Below are 17,681 nucleotides of genomic sequence, written 5' to 3'. Positions count from 1 at the left end.
GCCATGAGAAATTCGCTCGGCTGCACCAGAAATGCCTGACATTGAGAAACCAATTGACCCTCTTGAGACCTAGCACCAGCCTGACTGAGTCCCCCCTCCCACTTTCTTTGGTACCACAAAGTAAACGGAATACCTCCCCTGGCCCCTTTGTTCCTGAAGAACCTGGACCACCACTCCCATGTCCAGGAGCACCTGGAGGGTGCTTCTCATTGATGCCAGATTGGAAGCTCCTGAACACTGGGACACCAAGAAAGAATCTACGATGGGAGTCCTCTTCTTGGAAATATAATAAAAACCCAAGGAGTGCAGAAAGGACTACAGGGTGAAACTGAAAGAAGCCAAGATAGAGATACGTCTGGCGAAAGCACAAGCGGAAGAACAAATGGCTAAACATGTAAAAAAGGGAGACAAAATTTTTTTCTGATATATTAGTGAAAGGAGGAAGATAAAAAATGGAATTGCTAATCTAAAAGATGCTGGGAACCGATATGTGGAGAGTGATGAGGAAAAAGCAAATGTGCTAAACAAATACTTCTGTTCTGTGTTCACAGAAGAAAATCCTGGAGAAGGACCGAGATTGTCTGGCAAAGTTACACGAGAAAATGGAAAAGATTCTGCGCCGTTCACAGAGGAGAGTGTTTATGAGCAACTTGAAAAACTGAAGGTGGACAAAGGGATGGGACCAGACGGGATCCATCCCAAGATACTAAGGGAGCTCAGAGAGGTTCTGGCGAGTCCTATTAAAGACTTGTTCAACAAATCTCTGGAGACGGGAGTGATTCCTGGGGATTGGAGGAGAGCGGATGTGGTCCCTATTCATAAAAGTGGTCACAGGGATGAAGCAGGAAACTACAGGCCGGTGAGCCTCACTTCAGTTGTTGGAAAAATAATGGAAGTGTTGCTGAAATAAAGGATAGTGTACTTCCTTGAATCTAATGGGTTACAGGATCCGAGGCAACATGGCTTTACAAAAGGTAAATCGTGCCAAACGAACCTGATTGAATATTTTGATTGGGTGATCAGAGAGCTGGGTCAAGGACATATGCTAGATGTAATTTACTTAGATTTCAGCAAAGCCTTTGAAACAGTTCCTCATAGGAGGCTGTTGAACAAACTTGAAGGGCTGAAGTTAGGACCCAAAGTGGTGAACTGGGTTAGAAACTGGCTGTCGGACAAACGCCAGAGGGTGGTGGTTAATGGAAGTCGCTCGGAAGAAGGAAAGGTGAGTAGTGGAGTCCCTCAGGGTTCAGTGCTGGGGTCAATCCTGTTCAATATGTTTGTGAGTGACATTGCTGAAGGGTTAGAAGGAAAAGTGTGCCTTTTTGCAGATGATACCAAGATTTGTAACAGAGTAGACACCAAAGAAGGAGTGGAAAATATGAAAAAGGATATGCAAAAGTTAAGAGGAATGGTCTAATGCCTAGCAACTAAAATTCAATGCAAAGAAATGCAGAGTAATGCATTTGGGAATTAATCGGAAGGAACCGTATATGCTGGGAGGAGAGAAGCTGATATACACGGACGGGAAGAGGGACCTTGGGGTGATAGTGTCCGAAGATCTAAAGGCGAAAAAACAGTGTGACAAGGCAGTGGCTGCTGCCAGAAGGATGCTAGGCTGTATTAAGAGAGGTGTAGCCAGTAGAAGGAAGGTGTTGATACCCCTGTACAGGTCATTGGTAAGGCCCCACTTGGAGTATTATGTTCAGTTTTGGAGACGGTATCTGGTGAAAGACATAAGAAGACTTGAAGCGGTCCAGAGGAGGGCGACGAAAATGATAGGAGGCTTGCGCCAGAAGACGTATGAGGAGAGACTGGAAGCCCTGAATACGTATACCCTAGAGCAGGGGTGTCCAATGTCGGTCCTCGAGGGCCGCAATCCAGTCGGGTTTTCAGGATTTCCCCAATGAATATGCATTGAAAGCAGTGCATGCACACAGATCTCATGCATATTCATTGGGGAAATCCTGAAAACCCGACTGGATTGCGGCCCTCGAGGACCGACATTGGACACCCCTGCCCTAGAGGAAAGGAGAGACAGGGGAAATATGATTCAGACATTCAAATACCGTACTTGAAGGGTATTAATGTAGAACAAAATCTTTTCCAGAGAAAGGAAAATGGTAAAACCAGAGGACATAATTTGAGGTTGAGGGGTGGTAGATTCAAAGGCAATGTTAGGAAATTCTACTTTACAGAGAGGGTGTTGGATGCTTGGAATGCGCTCCCGAGAGAGGTGGTGACTGAGTTCAAAGAAGCGTGGGATGAACACAGAGGATCTAGAATCAGAAAATAATATTAAAAATTAAACTAAGGCCAGTACTGGGCAGACTTGCACGGTCTGTGTCTGTATATCCGTTTGATGGAGGATGGGTTGGGGAGGGCTTCAATGGCTGGGAGGGTGTAGATGGGCTGGAGTAGGTTTTAATGGAGATTTCGGAAGTAGGAACCCAAGCACAGTACCGGGTAGAGCTTTGGATTCTTGCCCAGAAATAGATAAGAAGAAAAAATTTAAAAAATTTAAATTGAATCAGGTTGGGCAGACTGGATGGACCATTCGGGTCTTTATCTGCTGTCATCTACTATATTACTATGGGAGAGGAGAATTCTAGCTTGTAACCGTCTCGAATAATGTCTAAGACCCACTGATCAGACCTTATCTTGGCCCACTCTGCCAAAAAGACAGCTGTCCCCCGATAGCGTCGACAGATGGAGCCAAGACCCCATCATTGTGCGGGAGGCCTGGGCACAGGCCGGCTGTGAGCTGGGGGCCTAGGAAGGATGAAAGGAATTCTTCTGCGAAAATTTTGGTTTGGTATTGCAAGAGGAACTATAAGAGGAATTGTACGAAGGCTTACCTGGCCTATAACGCTTGGTATCTCTAAAACGCAGGCGGGACAGCTATGTCTTAAATGAACCCTTAGATTTATCCTCTGGCAACCTCTGGGACTTAGAATCCCCAAAATCTTTGACCAATTTTTCCAAGTCCTCGCCAAACAACAAGCGGCCCTTAAAGGGAAGAACTAGCTATAATTTTGAAGCAGCATCTGCCCCCTGATGGCAAAGCCACAATGATGACCAAGAAACCACTGCCAAAGACATCTGTTTAGGCGAAGCCCAAATTATATCATACAAGGCATCGGCCAGATATACCAAACCTGTCTTGACATCCAGAAACTCAGGAGACAACACAGCTCCAGCAACTACTATCCCATCCGCCATGTGCTGAACCCAATGTAGACAAGCTTGAGCCATATAAGAACTACACACGGCCACCACTTCAAAAGACGATTTCAGCAATGCCTCCAGTTTCCTATCCTGAGTGTCCTTTAATGCCATCCTCTCCTCAACCGGCAGGATGGTTTTTTTTGGTAACCACATCCACGAGGGCATCCACTTTTGGCAACCGCAATTTATGCATCTCATCCAGAGCCACTGTGTATAATTGCCGCATAGCCTTCACTACCTGGAGTACCACCACTGGCATAGACCATTGAGCCACAATGAGCTCCTACAAGATCTTGTGGACAGAAAAGGCCTTGGCGCGGGGGGGGGGGAGGTGTTCTCATGACGGCCCTGAGAGGGCTGGGAGTTGCAGAAGATTGTAGGACATCCTGCGAAATATTTAAACCCTGTAGCGTCTTAGATATAAATGTGGAAAGTTCCTCCCTATGAAAGAGACGAAGGGCTGTGGGATTGTCCGCCTTTCCAGCTAGTCTCCCCTAAATTCATATCTTGAAAATCCACGACATAGGCGGACCAAGTGAGAGGCAGAGACATATCGGGGTCTAAAGTAGGTTTTCCCAGCTGCGGACACTATCCTGCGGTGTTTCGCTCCACGTTGACTCAGCCCAGAGGTCACTGGCTGCTGGATCGCTGAAACAGAACCATCCCCTAAACCAGTGTTCTTCAACCACCGGTCCATGGACCAGTGCCAGTCCACAGAAATTTCCTGCCGGTCCACAGTGTTCTCCAACCGCTGGTTCACGGTGCAATTGATGCGGCGTTATCTTCTGGCCAGCTCCCTCTTCCTCTCTGACTCAAGGCACAAAGCCACGGGCAGTGGCTCCTACGCACATCCTGCACCTGAACTGGAAGCCTTCTCTCTGATGTCGCAACATCAGAGGGAAGGCTTCCAGATGGCCCACGACTTAGCTCAGTGTTCTTCAACTGCCGGTCCACTAAATAATTCTTTTATTTCTGCCGGTCCATAGGTATAAAAAGGTTGAAGAACACTGCCCTAAACCATCCCCAGGCTGAGACAGCTGAGACCCCTGTAAAAGAAACACCTTATGCATTAACAACTTGAACTCCGGGAAAAAAGGCAAAATCAGAGACCCATCCTGTAGTACTGCTGAATCCGATGTTCCCTGCCAGTAGGCACTCTCAAAACGCCAGCAGGGGCTTTACCCGCAAGATCCTGAACTGGAGAAGAAACACACTGAGCAAACGGCCTGCCGCCACAGACAGGGAGCGCAAACATGTGTCGCCCGCACAGGAATCCATCATCTCTGCCGCCATATTGCTTTCCTCAAGGGCACCATCCGAACAGCCAGCTGCACAGAGGCCCAACGGTGTTCACCACTTCCTACAGCACGAACACTGCTTAACAACCTCTGCCGCCATGACCCAACACGAACTTAAGACCGCAGACCACAGTTCCCAATACACACGCAAGCACCATAAAGAGAACAAAAAAGCCTTACTCATTGAAAACCAATGCTGTCCTTAAGTACAGCAGCTTCTGTTACTGCTGGTAGTTGCAGGGTGCCTGGTAAGGATTGTGAAAGCACAGATCCACCAAATCAGTCTTTTATTTGTAATCAAATGGGAAAAAAGAAAAAACTCAGAGAAGAAAAAAACTCAGAGACCCGACGAAACCCCTCAATCACTGGAGGGAGGGTTGGGAAGGGACCTGGAGGTGGCCAGTTGTAACCCCTAAAGCTAGTACTGCTCAGCCAGATACCCCTGCACTCACTGAAGCATCAACCACAGTAGTGAAAAACAAAGTTTTAGGCAGTGAGGCCAGGAGTTAGAGGCATGGCAATCATCCGCCTGCTGGAGATAGAGCATTCTAATTGGCCAGGAGAGGTTAATTCCAAGAGAAGCACCTGCAAATCAGTTCTCTATCTCCACCTGCTGGTAGATGTGCGTTATCCCACTAGTCTCTGGATTCATCTGCTGCTGTTGCTAAGGAATAGGGTAATTGAACAGTCAACAAAATCCAAATATGTGTGAGAAAAGGGAAAAGAAGTCTTAGAATCCTGTTGAAGATGCAACTGTTAACTTTCAACTGGAAGGGGGTAAATCACTTTATAGGTTTAAAAAAAACACCAAAAAAACCCACACAACCAACCTCTTACCAAAGCAAAAATAACTCTTTAATCTTAAATAGCATGTCATGTTTCTCTGTTATGACTTATTTTAAAGATTAATAGCAAGGGTCCAATCAATGGTAATTAGAATGTTTTACTCAGCTTTCAACTCACAGCTTCTTCAGGGAATAAGACATATAGTAAACTTCAGTTTTCAGCTTGGTAAAATATTTGGGTTTTGTTGACTAACATCTTTCCATTTTATGGGGAAATTTTATTGTGTTTGATTCTATTTTGGTTTCGCAATTCTCATCTTTTGTTAATTGAAATCGACCATTATTATTATTGTTACTCAATTTGTTAGCCTCCCTAATTTCTGATACATTTCAGCATCTTTACGTTCATCCTGGTCCAACAGTCAGTAGTACACTCCTATCACTATACTTTTCCTCCATGCATATGGAATTTCTACCCATAGGGATTCCAAGGTGCATTTCTGCTTCTGTAAAATTTTCAGTCCATCTGATTCAAGGCCCTCCTTAACATACAACGCTACGCTTCCACCATTTTGATCCACCCTATGATGGTGATATAGTTTGTACCCCAGTTTGAGTGTCCCATTGGTTATCTTCCTTGCAACAATAGCCTTCCCATTCCTTACTGTCCATCTAAAGCCCTCCGTTCTATGACTCAAAACCTCCTTACAATCCCATCCTTAAAGCATATTAACATGATAAGATCAAACAATTTTGTAGTAACTGCACCATCTCTTTGGAATTCTATTTCCAATTACCTTCATGACAAACCATCTCTGCTCCATTTCAAAACAAAGCTGAAAACATTTCTATTCCAAGATGCTTTTGAAAAACTTAACTGCCCTTGTAAGGGCTAAATACTTACCGACATCTATAAAGTAACCTCCTCTCCTATTGTTCACCCCTTATTTGTTCTCTCTACTCAGAATACTGTAAGAACATAAGTAATGCCTCTGCTGGGTCAGACCAGAAGTCCATCATGCCCAGCAGTCCGCTCACGCGGCGGCCCATCAGGTCCAGGACCTGTATAGTAATCCTCTATCTATACCCTTCTATCCCCTTCTCCTTCAGGAAATCATCCAATCCCTTCTTGAACCCCAAAACCGTACTCTGTCCTATCAGGCTCTCTAGAAGCGCATTCCAGGTTTCCACCACCCTCTGGGTGAAGAAGAACTTCCTAGCATTGGTTCTGAATCTGTCCCCTTTTCATTTTTCCGAATGCCCTCTCGTTCTTGTAGTTTTCGAAAGTTTGACGAAACTGTCCCTCTCTACTTTCTCTATGCCCTTCATGATCTTGTAAGTCTATCATATCCCCTCTAAGTCTCCGCTTCTCCAGAGAAAAGAGCTCCAGTTTCTCCAATCTTTCAGCGTATGAAAGGTTTTCCATACCTTTTATCAAGCGTGTTGCTCTCTTCTGAACCTTCTCGAGTATTGCCATTTCCTTCTTTAGGTACGGCAACCAATATTGGACGCAGTACTCCAGATGCGGGCGAACCATCGCCCGATACAATGGCAGGATAACTTCTTTCGTTCTGGTTGTAATACCCTTCTTGATTATACCTAGCGTTGTATTCGCTTTCTTAGCAGCTACTGCGCACTTTGCCGATGGCTTCATTGTCTTGTCCACTATTACCCCCAAGTCCCTTTCTTGGGTACTCTCACTCAATCACAGCCCTCCCATTGTGTAGCTGTACCTCGGGTTTCTGTTTCCCACGTGCAAGACTTTACATTTCTCTACATTAAACTTCATCTGCCATCTCGTTGCCCACTCTCCTAGTTTGTTCAGGTCCCTTTGTAAATCTTCACAGTCTTCTATAGTCCTAGCCCCATTAAATAGTTTGGTGTCATCTGCAAATTTTATTACTTCGCACTTCTTCCCTGTTTCTAGATCATTTATCTAATCTAATCTAATCCTTAGGTTTGTATACCGCATCATCTCCACGTTGGTAGAGCTCGACGCGGTTTACAGTGGGAGAAATAGGAAGGAACTACAACAGAGGGTTAGAGGTAGAAGTGTGAAGAAAATATGTTATATTTAATTCTTTATTCAATTTTCAAAATTATTTTCCAAGCTTAAAAGCACAGTTTCTTACCGTAACAGGTGTTATCCAGGGACAGCAGGCATATATTCTCACATGTGGGTGATGTCATCTACGGAGCCCCGATGCGGAAGCATTTTCAAGCAAACTTGATTGAAGATTTAAGTTTGCTCTGCTGCTCCATGCATGCGTGCCTTCCTGCTCTACTAGGGGGCGCATCCCCTCGTGGTCTCCAGTTCACTTAACTAGCAAAAAAGCCAACCTCGGGGAGGTGGGCGGGTTGTGAGAATATATGCCTGCTGTCCCTGGATAACACCTGTTACGGTAATTAACTGTGCTTTATCCCAGGACAAGCAGGCATGATATTCTCACATGTGGGTGACCTCCAAGCTAACTGAAAAGGGATGGAGGGAAGTTGGCAATTTAAGCAAATAGATTTCGCAAAACCGATTGGCTGAACCGGCCATCGCTCCTGGACAGTGAGTCCAGACAGTAGTGGGAGGTGACAGTATGAACCGAAGACCACGTGGCAGCCTTGCAGATTTCCTCAATAGGTGTGGACCTGAGGAACGCTACGGAGGCTGCCATCGCTCGGACCTTGTGTCCCGTTACTCGACCATGCAGTGTGAGACCAGCCTGAGCGTAGCAGAAGGAGATGCAATCGGCCAACCAGTTGGACAAGGTGCGCTTGGAAACTGGGTGGCCTAACCTTACCTCGATTTTCAAAAGGCCTTTGACAAGGTGCCACATGAAAGGCTGCTTAGGAAGCTGTGGAACCACGGGGTGGGCGGGGATGTACACAGATGGATCAAGCACTGGCTGTCAGGTAGACTACAGAGGGTCGGAGTAAAGGGCCAATATTCTGACTGGCGGGGAGTCACGAGCGGTGTGCCGCAGGGATCGGTGCTGGGGCCGCTACTCTTCAACATATTTATCAATGACCTGGAAACGGAGGCAAAGTGTGAGGTTATAAAATTTGCAGACGACACCAAGCTCTGCGCCAGAGTTAGGACCAGGGAGGAGTATGAGGAACTGCAAAGGGACCTCGATAAGCTGGAGGACTGGGCAAACAAATGGCAAATGCGCTTTAACGTAGATAAATGCAAGGTCATGCACATAGGGAAAAAGAACCCGTTGTTCGAGTATAAAATGGGGGGGAGATTGCTGGAAGACACCGGACTTGAGAGAGACTTGGGTGTGCTAGTGGATCCATCCATGAAACCATCCGCACAGTGTGCAGCAGCCTCGAAGAAAGCCAACAGGATGCTGGGCATCATCAAGAGGGGCATATCAACCAGGACGCGGGAAGTCATCATGCCGCTGTATCGAGCGATGGTGCGCCCACATCTGGAATACTGCGTTCAATATTGGTCGCCGCACCTCAAGAAGGACATGGCAGTTCTTGAAAGAGTCTAAAGGAGGGCAACGAAACTGGTAAGAGGGCTGGAAAACTGCCCATATGCTGAGAGGCTGGATAAACTGGGGCTCTTCTCTCTGGAAAAGAGGAGGCTCAGGGGGGATATGATAGAGACCTTCAAAATACTTAGGGGCATAGAGAGGGTGGACAGGGACAGGTTCTTCAGACTAAAAGGGACGACAGGTACGAGGGGGCACTCAGAGAAACTGAAGGGAGATAGGTTCAAATCAAATGCAAGGAAGTTTTTCTTCACCCAAAGGGTCGTGGACAAATGGAATGCGCTCCCGGAAGAAGTGATCCGGCAGAGTACAGTACAGGGATTCAAACAGGGATTGGACAGATTCCTGAGGGAAAAGGGGATCGTGGGGTACTGAGGGAGGTGCTGGGGTGTTGCATAAGTATAGACAGCTCACCAGGTCATGCAGGTGCAAGGCCGGAGGGTTAGGACATTGATGGGAAGATAGGACTTCGATGAGAAACCTAGGAGGCAAGGGGGCCCCTTCTGGTGATTAAGGCAGGTCATGACCTGTTGGGCCGCTGCGGGGGCGGACTGCTGGGCGGGATGGACCTCTGGTCTGACCCGGCAGAGGCACTGCTTATGTTCTTATGGGTCGAAAGACAAAAACAATTGTGGGACTTTCCGGTGTGGCTGAGTGCGTTGGAGGTAGAAGGCCAACGCTCTCTTACAGTCAAGAGTATGGAGCGCCACCTCTCCGGGGTGAGAGTGGGGCTTGGGAAAAAACACAGGTAAGACAATGGACTGATTGAGGTGAAAATCAGACACTACTTTAGGTAAGAACTTTGGATGGGTGCGGAGTACCACCCTGTCGTGATGGAATACCGTGAAGGGTGGGTCCGCTACCAGAGCCTGTAACTCACTAACCCGCCGAGCAGAAGTGAGCGCAAGCAGGAAAATTACCTTCCAAGTGAGGAATTTTGGATGGCATTTGTCTATGGGCTCCAATGGAGGTTTCATTAGTTGAGCCAGAACCACGTTGAGGTCCCAAACCACCGGAGGGGGTTTGAGAGGAGGGTGGACATTCAGAAGACCCTTCATGAAGCGAGAAACTAAGGGATGGAGCGAGAGGGCTTTCCCTTCCAGGGGCTGATGAAAGGCCGCAATCGCACTGAGGTGTACTCGAATGGAGTTGGTCTTTAGGCCGGAATGAGATAATTGAAGTAAATAGTCAAGGACCAGAGGGACGGGGACCGACACCGGGTCCTGGCTGTGGGAGGAGCACCAGGTTGAGAATCTGGTCCACTTTTGGGAGTAGCAGGTTCTCGTTGAGGTCTTTCTAGAGGCCTCCAATATCTCCTTGACTGATTGAGACACGGGGAGAGAAGTCAGGGGGAAAGAAACCAAGCATTCAGATGAAGAGATTGAAGATTGGGATGTAACAGTGAACCCTGACCCTGTGACAGTAGAGAGGGAAACAGAGGCAGAGGCAGTGGATCTCCGACACTGAGTTGAAGTAGAAGGGAAAACCAAGGCTGGCGTGGCCAGCGAGGAGCAATCAGGATCAGGGTGGCTTGTACTGTTTTCAGGTGGACAAGCGTCCGCAGGATCAGGGGAAACGGCGGAAACGCGTACAGGAACCTTCCCTCCCAGTCGAGGAGGAAGGCGTCGGCCTCGAGCCGGTCCGGGGAGTATATCCGGGAGCAGAAGAGAGGCAGTGTGTGATTGTGGGGGGATGCGAACAGATCTATTTGAGGAGTCCCCCACTGCTCGAACACCTGTCGTAGGGTCTGAGAGTGCAGTGACCACTCGTGTGGCTGGAGGAGGCGGCTGAGTCTGTCCGCCAGACAGTTTTGTTCTCCTTGTATGTACACCGCTCGAAGGAAGGTGTTGTTGGAGATTGCCCATTTCCGAGGCGCAGGGCTTCCCGACAGAGGGGCCAAGACCCTATTCTCCCTTGTTTGTTTACGTAGTACATTGCTACCTGGTTGTCGGTTCGGATGAGAACCACCCGGTCGTGGAGCAGATGTTGAAAAGCTACAGCTGCGAGATAGATGGCCCGAAGCTCTAGCATGTTGATGTGGCAGCGACGGTCCTCTGCTGACCACATCCCTTGAGTGCGTAGGCCATCCAGATGGGCTCCCCAAGCGTACTCCGATGAGTCCGTGGTGAGTACCTTGTTGTGTGGGGGGGCGAGGAAGAGCAAACCTTTGGAAAGATTTGAAGAGTCGGCCCACCAGCGGAGCGATCGTTGCAAGGAAGGAGTCACTGTCACGGGGCGATCGATCGAGTCCCGATCTTGACACCATTGAGAGGCTAGGGTCCATTGAGGGATTCTCAGGTGGAGACGGGCGAATGGTGTGACGTGGACGGTGGAGGCCATGTGGCCTAGTAGAGTTATCATCTGTCGAGCTGATACCGAGGGTAGCAGTGAGATCCTTCGACTCAGATTTACTAACGCCTCTAGACGCGGAGGGGGAGGAAGGAACGGAGGCGAACCGTGTCCAGCGTGGCCCCGATGAACTGCAGGGACTGCGAGGGGCTCAGTTGGGATTTTGGGAAGTTTACCTCGAACCCCAGATTCTGTAAGTAGATAATAGTCTGTTGGGTCGCTGAGATAACCCCTTCCCTGGACGGTGCTTTGATCAGCCAGTCGTCCAGGTAGGGGAATACCTGAAGACCCTGGGAGCGTAAGGCAGCTGCGACCACCACGAGGCACTTGGTGAAGACCCGGGGTGACGATGCTAGGCCGAAGGGGAGGACTCGGTATTGTAGGTGCAGGTCCCCTACTTGGAAACGCAAGAACTTGCGGTGAGCGGGGTGCACTGGAACATGTGTGTACGCCTCCTTCAGATCGAGGGAGCAGAGCCAATCGCCTTTTTCGATCAGGGGGTAGAGGATCGGTAGGGAAAGCATTCAAAATTTTTCCCGTACCAGAAATTTGTTGAGTCGTCTCAAGTCTAATATTGGGCGTAGGTCTCCCGTTTTCTTCGGTACCAGGAAGTAACGGGAGTAGAAGCCCTTCCCCCGTTGGTCGGGGGGAACCTCTCCACTGCTCACAGGCGAAGCAGATCTCGAGCTTCTGAGAGGAGTAGGGGTAGCAGCGTGCGGTTGGGAGGGCACTTCCCTGGGGGGCTGTCTGGAGGAATGGCTCGAAAGTTGAGAGAGTATCCTGATGAGATCACGCCAAGGACCCATGCGTCCGACGTGAGTTGTTCCCAGTGAGGGTAAAAAGCTCTGAGGCGGCCCCCGATGGGCAGGGAGCCTGGGACTCTGTCAAAAGGACGGGGATGGTTTGGTAGTTGCAGGTGGTTGGGATTTGGGTGGGGCCCGACGGTGGGCATGCGGATGCCTTGGCGGAGGCCGGGAGTAGGCGGGAGTGGATTTTTGCGGGTAGCGGCGCGGAGGGGCCCTGAACGGCCTGGACGCGGGCGGTTTTGGCTTTTGCCGGACGAGGGAGGCAAATGAGCGTTCGTAGAGGCGTTTTGTAGCCGCCTTTATAGTGTTGTCAAATAGCTCTTTTCCCACGCAGGGGAGGTTAGCCAACCGGTCCTGTAAGTTGGGGTCCATGTCGACCAGGCGCAGCCAAGCTAGTCGGCGCATGGCGACAGCAAAGGTTGCCTCTCTGGAGGAGAGTTCGAAGCCATCGTAGGCCGGGTGGAATAGATGGAGGCGTAGGTTGAAGAGGGACTCTACAAGCAGGCTAAACGCTCCTTGGCGAGAGGCTGGTAAGTCAGTCTCAAAGGCTCTCAGTAGTCCGATGAGGTGTTTGAGGTAGGATGTGAAGGTGAAAGTGTAGCTTTGCACCCTAGAGGCCATCATCGCATTTTGATATAGTCTCCTGCCGAACTTGTCCAGGGTTCGGCCTTCCCGACCTGGGGGAACCGTGGCTGAGACCCGGGAGGGGTGAGCCTTTTTCAGGGACGATTCTACCAGCAGCGACTGGTGGGAGAGCTGCGGTTGTTCAAACCCCGGGTAGGGTACCGTACGGTACTTGGCCTCCATTTTGGAGGGGACGGCTGTGACCATATAGGGGGTCTCCAGGTTCCTGAAGAAAGCCTGTTGGAGTACCGGATTAGGTGGTAAACGAAGGGACTCTCTGGGCAGTGATGGCATGTCCAGCTCCGCTAGGTATTCTTTTGAGTATCTGGAGTCGGACTGGAGGTCTAAGTCCAGAGCGTGGCCCATGTCCTGGATAAAGCGAGTGAAGGATGGGCGGGATGTTCCCGAGGCCCCGTGTGGGGTCGGTGAACGAGACATCCGTCGGGTGGAGAAGGACGGGGAGGCTTCCCTCGAGTATCGAGATTCCTGCTCCGATCCACGTTCCGAGACCGGGAAAGCACTGTGGGAGTGTTCCGGGGTCGGGGATCTCCGACGTCTCGAGGAGCCCCTTGTAGACGATGCCGGGGTTCGGGGTACCGATCGATGTTGAATCGGTGACCTCGACCCGGACTCCCTCGGTGAAAGCCTGGCACCTCGGACCGGAGCCTCGGTCCGAGGGGGAGTTCGGAGGATGCGCGGGTTGGAGTGATAACTCCGCCACCCTGAGCGGTCCCGTACGAGGTGTAGGGGAACGGCCTCGTAGAGTGGGGGAACCCCGGGCCTTCTTGGAGGTACGGCGGTTTGAGGTTTCTGTCGGTTTAGCACGATGTTTTGCCCTGTGGCGGTCTGTGGGGGGAGAGCGCCTCGGCGAGGAGTCCGAGGAGGATGAGATGCGGCGAAGTTTGCGCACTTTTCCCCGAGGTGGCTCAACGCGAGGCTCAGGCTGGTCTGGCACATGCGGGGTCGAGGTCGAGGCCGGTTGTAGATGGGCCATTGCAGCGGACAGCTCCGACGAGATCATTGCTCGGAATAGGTCCTGGAAGACGGACACGGACAGCATCGAAGGCATGTCCCCTGCCTCGGTGCACTCCACCGGGGGCGACCTCATATCAGAATATTCCCGTGTGGTGGAGGCACGGCCCGAAGGCTTGGAGGGATTCGCCGGGGCTGTAAGCATTGGACTTCTGCCATGCGTCGCCGGTGTCCCCGAGGTTGGTTTCTTCGCTGGTACAGAACCTGAAGAGGGAACTTACCCGGAGCCGAGGCTTTCTGTTGTCCCGAGGACTTCGGAGTCGAGTCTCAAGGCGATGCCGAGGTATTCGGGGCCGAGGTCAAGGCCGAGGCCGACCTCGAGGCCGAGGTAGAAGGTTGGTCTGGGGCAAAAAGATCCGCCATGCGGGCTTTCCTTCGACGGAGGGCCCAATTCTGGAAAGTAGCGCACTGGGGGCAGGAGTCGGTTGGATGAGCGGCCCCCAGGCAAAGGATGCACCGGCGATGCGGGTCTGTGATGGAAAGAAGCCGCTCGCACCGGGTGCACTTTTTAAAGCCGGTCAAAGGCCGAGACATAGAATCGAAAGTGGCCACGGCTCGAGTAGCCACGCGGCCACGGGGACCCGGAAGCCTCCGGGTCGGTCAAAACGAAGCAGGAATCAAGTTGAAGAAGAATTTCGCGCACAGCGACTTAAACGAGGAAAAACAAGAAAATTCGCGGTGCTAGAAGGCAGTTGGGGCAGAGCCTGAAAAAACACGACTTCTAGGCTCAGCGGAAAATTTTGAACTGGAGACCACAAGGGGATGCGCCCCCTAGTGGAGCAGGAAGGCACGCATGCGTGGAGCAGCAGAGCAAACTTAAATCTTCAATCAAGTTTGCTTGAAAATGCTTCCGCTTCGGGGCTCCGTAGATGACGTCACCCACATGTGAGAATATCATGCCTGCTTGTCCTGGGATAACATCTTGTACAGAAAGTGTAATCTAAGACATAAGATTTTAAACAAAAATCATCAAAATAAGAAAAGCATTTCTTAATACACTCAAGTCCTCATAAGTGATCCAAGAAGTAAGAAAAGAGTAATTACTAAGTCATAATAATATAATGAAGATATGTATATCTGCTGCTGAAACAAAGTGTGTTTAATTATACAGGAGCTGTTACACCTTCATTCTGCAAGCGTTTTAGGGAGAGAAAACTAACTAAATGAGAAGGGTCTACAAAAACATATTTTAAAGAGTGGTATCTTATAATACACTTGCAGGGGTAACGTAAAAAGAAAACACCCCCTAATTGGGTTTCCCTCTGGTTTCAAAATTAGAAACTCTCGTCTTCTCTTCTGCGTTTCTCTCAAAACTAGATCATTTATAAATACATTGAATAGCAGCAATCCAAGCACTGACACCTGCGGAACACCACTCGTGACCCTCCTCCAGTCCGAGTAGTGGCCCTTCACTCCTACCCACCAACCAATTTTTGATCCATCTATGCACCTCTCCTTCACCCCATGGTTCTTCAGTTTCCAAAGTAGGCGTTCATGGGGTACCTTGTCAAAGGCTTTTTGGAAGTCTAAGTATATGATGTCTATGGGGTCCCCTTTGTCCATCCGTTTGTTAATTCCTTCAAAGAAGTGCAATAAGTTCGTCAGGCACGATCTTCCCTTGCAGAAGCCATGTTGGCTTGTTATCATAAGTTTATTCCTTTCTAGATGCTCCGCGATGCTATCTTTTATCAGTGCTTCCGCCATTTCCCCCGGAACTGAGGTCAGACTTACCGGTCTATAGTTCCCTGGGTCACCTCTCGATCCCTTTTTAAAGATGGGCTTAACATTGGCTATCTTCCAATCCTCCGGGATCATGCCTGTTTTCAGGGATAGATTACAGACTTGCTGTAGTAGTTCCGCTATTTCCTCCTTTAGTTCTTTCAGTACCCTAGGGTGGATTCCGTTCGGGCCTAGTGATTTGTCAGTTTTTTATTTTTCTATCTGCCTGTGTACGTCTTCGAGGCTTACTTCCATGGATGTTATTTTTTCTGCTTGGTCTCCTTTGAAGATTTGTTCAGGTTCTGGTATATTAGATGTGTCCTCTTTTGTAAATACTGACGAAAAGAACATGTTTAGTCTTTCCGCCACTCCCTTCCTATCTCCGTCATCCAGCAGTCCCACCTCCTCCCTAGCCGGCTGCTTACTTTTAACATAGCTGAAGAACGGTTTGAAATTTCGTGCTTCCCTGGCTAGCCTCTCTTCATATTCTCTTTTTGCTTTTCTAACCGCAAGGTGACATTCTTTTTGATACTTCCTGTGTTCTTTTCAGTTCTCCTGGGTTTTGCCATTTTTCCATTTCCTGAAAGAATTCTTCTTATCACCTATCACTTTCTTCACTTCTTTAGTTATCCAAGCCGGGTCTTTTGTTTGGCTCATTTTGCACCCTTTTCTGAATCTGGGGATATACAGATTTTGCACCTCACTCACCGTGTCCTTGAATAAAGACCAGGCTTGCTCTACAGTCTGCCATTTCTTTGAGCTGTTCCTACGTTTCTTCCTTACAAACATTACCCTCATCGCTGTAGTTCTTCCCCATTTTTCCTCATGTTCCCGTTCATTTTAAGTTTGAGTCTTTTTGTTTTTCCAACCTCCCCTGTTGTTTTTATTGTCAAGTTCTAACCTTGTTTTATCATTGTAAGCTGTATTTTTATTGTACACCGCTCAGAAGCCCGATTGAGCGGTATAAGAAATTTTAAATAAACTTGAAACTTCATGGGAACCCTGGACACCAACTTCAGCATGTGGGAAATGAAACTTCTCCAGCAATGGTGTCAGGAGGAGGCGGTCCATCCCAAGCACCTCTCTTCCTCTCTGCCCCCCCTGCTGCACATGCATCTTCAGCTCTTTGCTGGCGCGAGCAGCAGCTCTCCCTCTGTCCCGAGTCCAGTGCCTCAGAAGTGACATCAGAGGGAGAGCCAACGTGGGCAGCAAGTTGGAGATGCTGCTTGTACCAGGAAAGTTAAAGTGGTATGGGTAGGGTTACCATATCTAACTATGCAGGCTCAAGGCCACTTACATAGAGAAGAGAGGGAGGGGGAGATACTTGGGCAGGAAAGTGGAAAATCTGAGAGTTCAAGTATCAAAGAGGAATGTTTTCCGTTTTTTTCCGGAATGTGGTGTAGCTAGGTGGCTCCAGAAAAAGAAGGACGGATTGAGCCATCCGGGTTTTATTTCCAAAGCTGCTTCGACGGACTGTCCTCACGCTAGACAGAGCGGGGTGCCTTGAACATGACTTGATGTAATCCAGCCCGGCGCCAGCGCCTCTCCTCTGCTCCCTTTTGACGTCACTTCCTTGGCGCGGGACCGGGACGTGATGTTCGAAGGGAGCTGAGACCGCTCGCGCCGACGGTCATTAGAAGGGCGGGCGCCAAGCTCCCTCGCTACGCCAGCGCCTCCACCCCCACATCGCCTCGCCCCATCCTACCTCGACTGCTGCTTCGGTGGGAGCGACTCACGCGAGTGGCCCTACAGCCACCCCGCAACTTTCAATTTGCCGCTTCCCGCCCCTTCTAAGAAGCCCCTCCCCTCGCTTGAGCCCAAGAAGGCGCATGCGCGCGCCCGAGTCCTGCCGATGCAGTCACGCGCTCTTTGAAGCGTTAACGGCTGATCCCTTTCCAGAATGTCAAAAGCAATTGGGTGTGGAAGGAAACGGAGTCGTTTCTGGCCATCAAGCATGGTCCGTTTCGGATTACTAACTGGGCTTCCCTATGTCCACCAAATACAATTCATCTGATGACCAGGAGTAAGGGAGCTCATGTGGCTCGGAAACGTTTCATTTCGGAGGAATAAACTGGTTTGAACACCGAATTGGCACCAATCAGCCCACATTCCTTTGGAATGAATTTCGTTTTGGAATATTAGCATTACGGTACTCCAGCTATGAGTCTATATCAACCATTATTACTAATAATCAGTTCTAGCCTCCTTAGTTCATTCATTCTACAATTGCATATTCATTGGGGAAAATCCAGCAGGATTAAGTTTAAGTTTATTAGGATTTTATATACCGCCTATCAAGGTTTTCTAAGCGGTTTTACAATCAGGTACTCAAGCATTTTCCCTCTCTGT

At 49.4% G+C, this 17,681-nt stretch overlaps 1 protein-coding gene across 5 annotated transcripts in view; it reads right to left on the bottom strand.

Moving 5' to 3' along the window:
• Positions 1 to 17,126, bottom strand: part of LOC117361664 — a 162,762-nt gene extending 145,636 nt beyond the window's left edge. For 4 of the 5 annotated variants that reach the window (XM_033947311.1, XM_033947314.1, XM_033947315.1 and 1 more), the window contains exon 1: positions 17,038 to 17,126. The gene's annotated coding sequence lies outside the window, so the exon portion shown is untranslated. Of the gene's footprint in view, positions 1 to 16,629; positions 16,881 to 17,037 lie in introns of those variants that run through there. The other variant, XM_033947312.1, reaches the window with a different exon arrangement.
• Between the last annotated feature and the right edge of the window lie 555 nt (positions 17,127 to 17,681).

This window comes from Geotrypetes seraphini, chromosome 5 (assembly GCF_902459505.1).
Source record: "Geotrypetes seraphini chromosome 5, aGeoSer1.1, whole genome shotgun sequence".
Classification (NCBI taxonomy): domain Eukaryota; kingdom Metazoa; phylum Chordata; class Amphibia; order Gymnophiona; family Dermophiidae; genus Geotrypetes; species Geotrypetes seraphini.
The sequence above is the reverse complement of the archived record's forward strand: the minus strand, read 5'-3'. Positions and strand labels throughout refer to the sequence as shown.